The sequence below is a fragment of the Nomascus leucogenys genome, chromosome 7b (genome assembly GCF_006542625.1).
Source record: "Nomascus leucogenys isolate Asia chromosome 7b, Asia_NLE_v1, whole genome shotgun sequence".
NCBI lineage: Eukaryota > Metazoa > Chordata > Mammalia > Primates > Hylobatidae > Nomascus > Nomascus leucogenys.
Window position 1 is genome coordinate 24,543,839 of NC_044387.1, and position 5,445 is coordinate 24,549,283.

Below are 5,445 nucleotides of genomic sequence, written 5' to 3' on the forward strand. Positions count from 1 at the left end.
AATTCCTTCATCTTGATAAAGAGCATACAAAAATCCATCATATTTAGCTGTGAAACACTGAATGTTTCCCACATGTATGCTCGAGAATAAAGCAAAGATGTTTGCTTTTATCACTGTTTTTCAACATAATACTTAGAGTTCTATCCAGTGTATAAGGAAAGAAAGGGAGAATAAAATAAATGCAGATTGGAAAGAAAAAGTAAAACTGTTCCTATTTGTAAATAATATGATTACATATGTAGAAATTTATACAGCATTTAGGAGAGAGAGGGAATGTAGACAAGGGAGAGGAAGGGGAGGAAAAAACAAAGGGGAAGGAGAAAGTAAAAGAACAGTGGAAGGAGAGGCAGTGTCTCATAAAATTAAGAAGGATTTAGCAAGATTAGGACAAAAGGTAAAAACAGGTTTCCTGATATTTTTAACTGCATTTCAATAGCTTTCCAAGCATAAGTATCTCTCAGGTAGTTGAATGCTTTGGTCAATTTCGAGAGTGATGGAAGGCTGTTTTAAGCAATTTGTAGTGGCCTTTTGTGTAGAGGATTTTCTGGTCTTTTCAAGTGACCATAGTCTACATTGATGGGTTGATTGAATATGGAAACCATGTTGAACTCCCAAGATAAACGCCAATTAGTAATGATATATTTTACAAACACACGTGCATGCACACACACACACAGACATGAGAGGATTTAATTGGATAATATTTTGCTGAAGTTTTTGAAATCTAAATTCATCATCTAAATACATATTTGTCTACAGGACACTTTCTTGTAATGTCTTTTTTTATGGTTTTGGTATGGGGATAATGGTGTAGACTCATAAAACATGTTGAAAAGTTTTTCCTCTTTTTTATTTCTTCAAGTTTTGTGTAAAGTATAAATTATATCTCCTTAAATATTAGTAAAATTTGTCAGTTAATTTATCTAGGTGGGTAGTAATAAATTTAAAACATATATATAGGGATGTTCATGCTATTGCTTTCTTTTTGAGTTTGCCTTAGTAGTTTGTATCTTTTGAGGGATTGGTACATTTAAACTAAATTAACTAATTTACGTTTATAAATTTCATCATGGTATTCATTTAGTTATCCTTAAACTGTTGTAGGACAATGGAAATGTTACTTCTATCATTCTTTTTTTGTTATTTGTTTTGAGACAGAGTCTTGTTCTGTCACCCAGGCTTGAGTGCAGTGGCCTGATCTCCACTCACTGCAAACTCCACCTCTCAGGTTCAAGCAATTCTTGTGCCTCAGCCTCCCGAGTAGCTGGGAATACAGGCATGTGCCACCACGCTTGGCTAGTTTTTGTATTTTTAGTAGAGACAGTGTTTCACTATGTTGGCCAGGCTGGTCTGGAACTCTTGACCTCAAGCGATCCACCTGCCTCGGCCTCCCAAAGTGCTGAGATTACAGGCATGAGCCATCACCCCTGGCCACTTCTATCATTCTTAAAATTTGCAAATTATTTATTTCCTATTATTTTCTCCTTAGTCTGACCAGAGATTTAACAATTTTATTGATCCCTTCAAAGATCTAAGTTTAGTTTAATTTACTTAGCTATATAATTTTTCTCTGTTTAATGTTGTTTATTTCTTCATTGACCTTTATTATTTTCTTCTTTCTTATTGCTTCAGAATTAATTTGTTCTCATTTTTATAATAACAAGTTAGAAGCTTTCATCATAATTTCAGGGTCACTTTTCTTTCCTAATGCAAGCTCCTAATGGGATAGATTTTTCCCTAAACACAGCAATTTACACATTTTGATATGTTATGCTTTTTTAAATTTCTCTTACTTTTGGCTAGATTCATGTTTAAATACACATATGTGCAAGAATATTTTCCCTTGAGTTATATGGATTTAGAAGTTAAAAAAAGGCAAAAAAATTATTTTGGAAATTTCTAGGAGATTAGTTCCCCATAATTGTTACATAATTGTGGATATGTTGCAAGTAATGTATTAAGAAAAGTATTTATATTTGTATACATGTTTGGTCCTTAATGATGAACTTAATGCACAGTTGTCTAACTATAATAATTTCCTTATAATCACACTAGTTTTCCTTTGGTGCCACAAGATGATGAACCTCACTTTAGTGTGACCAAGCAAAATGAGGTACAAAAACAGTCCAATCAATGAAAATATCTCAAATTCATATGAATTTTATAAATATTTTACATGTAAATTAAATTAGAAGTTAAATATATATAATATATTTTATTTCAGAAATATCTGCTTGCCTTTTGGAACTCAAAGTTCAAAACCATCTATTGTCATCTTTAAATAACTAATTTTTAAGTTAATTTCTACTTGGTTCTATGAAAATACTACCACACAATGTGGAGATAAAGAAAACATTTACAGAAAAATTGTCCATATGGACATATTTTAAACAGATGATCTAATTAGCGTAATAGCCACCAAACTGGTAAATAAACACTTTTGTTGATTTGCTGCTTAATCAGCATCTATTCTGAATTCTGAAATAGTGTTTAGTAAAACAGTTTATTTCAATCCATAAATGTATTTTATAAACTTAAGCCCAGTAAACTTCCAGGTAAACCATGGAAATATTAACTGTTTTCTACAAGTGATGGTCTTTTTTTTTTTTTTAGCTGCTTTCTATAGTGAATTGATGAGAGTTAATAAAGATTAAAATGCTTATTCTGTAACAAAAGCCAATGCTGGCATGCTGATATATAATCTCTATAGATCAAAAAATATTCGTGCCTTATTCTCAGATTTTTAATAGTGGCTCTAAGCGCTCTTAAAAATTTATTATTTAGACACCTTATCCTATATTTTAAAAATATTTTCTTAATATACTGTGGATGTTATACAAGTCATATAACAGATAGAGAATTTCTTAAATTTACAATACAATTTTTTAAAATAAAACTTTTGTGAAATTATTTTCAAATGTTATAAATGTTAATGAGTTTTGTTATATTGGTTCCAATATTTCTCATATATGGAAAATGTCATTTTCCCTGGGAATTAATATTTAGAACTGGTGTTTAAGAAAAACCATGTTTGATGTTGGAAAATGCTATGGCCGGTATAACTACAGATATTTGGAAAGCAGCTCAGTTATGCTAAAGATAAAAAAAGGAGAGAAAAATGACAGAAGGGGAGGTTTGAACAAAACAAAATAATACCTGAAAATGTTGAATGGATATGTAATATTTGTGAATGTTTATGTTCTCTATTTCACCATTATTTAAACATTTATATTTTCAAAGGGAAACAATAATTATTTTTTGAAATCATTTTACTTTTTTACAGAGTGCTGTATTTTTTCTTTTCAATTTCAATTTGGTAAGCAAACAAAATCAAAGTCAGAATATTATACATAAGTAGGTTTCCTTTTTGAGGTTTGTTGAAACTCTTTATCCTTTATGTATGTATTTCTAGTATAATAAAGAAATATAAAATGATTAGATATACATAAAAGTATTGCAGATTATGTTTTTGATATTTTCTTTCTTTTAATATATTTTGCAGATATAGCCATTCCAGATTATGATTTCACAAACTAAGATGATTCTCAGTAGGGAAGCATTACTGCATGTCATTTTTATCAAAGGGAGCTTAGTTTATTTGCCTGTCTGAATATTGACATTATATTACTAATTTACACATTGGAGAAAGGGTCAAGAGAACTCCAAATTTTTGTTGACTTGATATTAACCTGAAAGGGGAATGTTAATAACTGACAAAATATATCCACAGTAGTTAGACATCAAGATAAAGTTGTGTTTATTTTTTAATCTACTGCATATTGTTGAATTATTTATAGATAGATAGATAGATAGATAGATAGATAGATAGATAGATAGATTTATTAGATGTACAGGAAATAGAATTCATTGGTGGGCATGAGTAAAGACAGGGCAGCTCTTTTCTAATGCTGGGCTAGCTGCTTGTCCAGGGGCCCATGATTCCAGCGATATATTTGGCCCCACAGCTCTCCAGGATGAGTTGTTTCTCAGCCACCAAGTCTTAAAATGTATATGCATTAAACTTAGTAAAATCGCACTTCTTTGAGATGTGGCTCTTTGGGCATTCACTGACTTGAACTTGGCCCTAAATAAGGCCTCTGTCACATGCTCCAGGTTTTGCAGCTTGGTATGGATGAACATGGCCAATGTGCACTCTGACCTCTGTGTCCTGAGGCTTTCCAAAGGCATACTACATCCGGTCTTAAACCTAGATTAGGGAAAGCACTAGATCCAAGACATAAATATCCAATGGCAAAGGCTGTTGTACACAAGGAACAGGCTGCTGTACACTACCTAGGATGCTGCTGTTTGCAGCCCTTGCACACCAGTCCCCCATGAGAAAAAGAGCTGGGTGGCTTAATTGATTGTAGAAATTATTTTATATATTAAGTTTTTGGGGATTAGTATCTTTTATTCAAGATAGCTAAATGTAATTTATATTAGACCATATACAGTAAGTTGTAAATTATAGAAGTTGTGCATATCAAAATCATATTAAGTGGGCAATATGGCCTTTAATATAATACAGTTTATTGATAAAAATTAAAATAAAATAATGTGGCTTTGTAGTGCCCTTGTATGTTAACTAAAACAAATTAATAAAACCTATTGAAACCCATAATCATTTAAACTACCTACTTACACTTTGGGAGGCCAGGGTGGGCAGATCACCTGAGGTCTGGAGTTCAAGACCAGCCTGGCCAACATAATGACATCACATCTTTACTAAAAATACAAAAATTAAACAGGCGTGGTGGTGCATGCCTGTAATTTCAGCTACAGGCAGGGAGAACTGCTTGAACCCGGGAAGGGGAGGTTACAGTGAGCCAAGACTGGGCCACTGAACCCCACCTGGGCGACAGAGGAAGACTCCATCTCAAAAAAAAAAAAAAAAAACACACACACACACACACACAACAAAAAAAAATCTACTTAAATACCATTTTATTAAAATAAATATTTTTCTGTGATCTTAGGTTTATTTTGTCTCAATAATATAAATAGTGTATTGGTTGTCTCAAAGTGTTAAATAGAAGCATATTTTAGGGCATTGCTGAAATATCTACCAACTTTTCTTACTCTAAGTTATGCAATGGTGTATTGATTAATGCATTGGAACTTGATAAGCAGTTTGTATGTCTGAAAAACCAAGGTTCAGAGGTATGTAGGTTAAATCCGGCAATCAAATATCAGAGAGATATTTCAGAATATTATTTTTGTATACCAGAAAACAGTTTTCAAAAAAAAAAAAAAGTAAGGTCATTAGGAAGGCATTGTAAAGTTAATCTTTTCCAGCAAAGCTATTACATTTATTTTTCTGGAGTTCTTTAGTTATAAAAAGCAGAATGTAGTTATAGGATCTAGTCAGCGTTAAATTGATTGAAAAAATGAAAAACGCTGTTTCATTTTTAAATAGATTAACAATTAAGCAAGTTGTTTATGTTG

At 31.8% G+C, this 5,445-nt stretch overlaps 1 pseudogene; it reads right to left on the minus strand.

Moving 5' to 3' along the window:
• Positions 1-4,259: 4,259 nt before the first annotated feature.
• LOC115836156 lies at positions 4,260-4,370 on the minus strand (annotated as a pseudogene).
• Between the last annotated feature and the right edge of the window lie 1,075 nt (positions 4,371-5,445).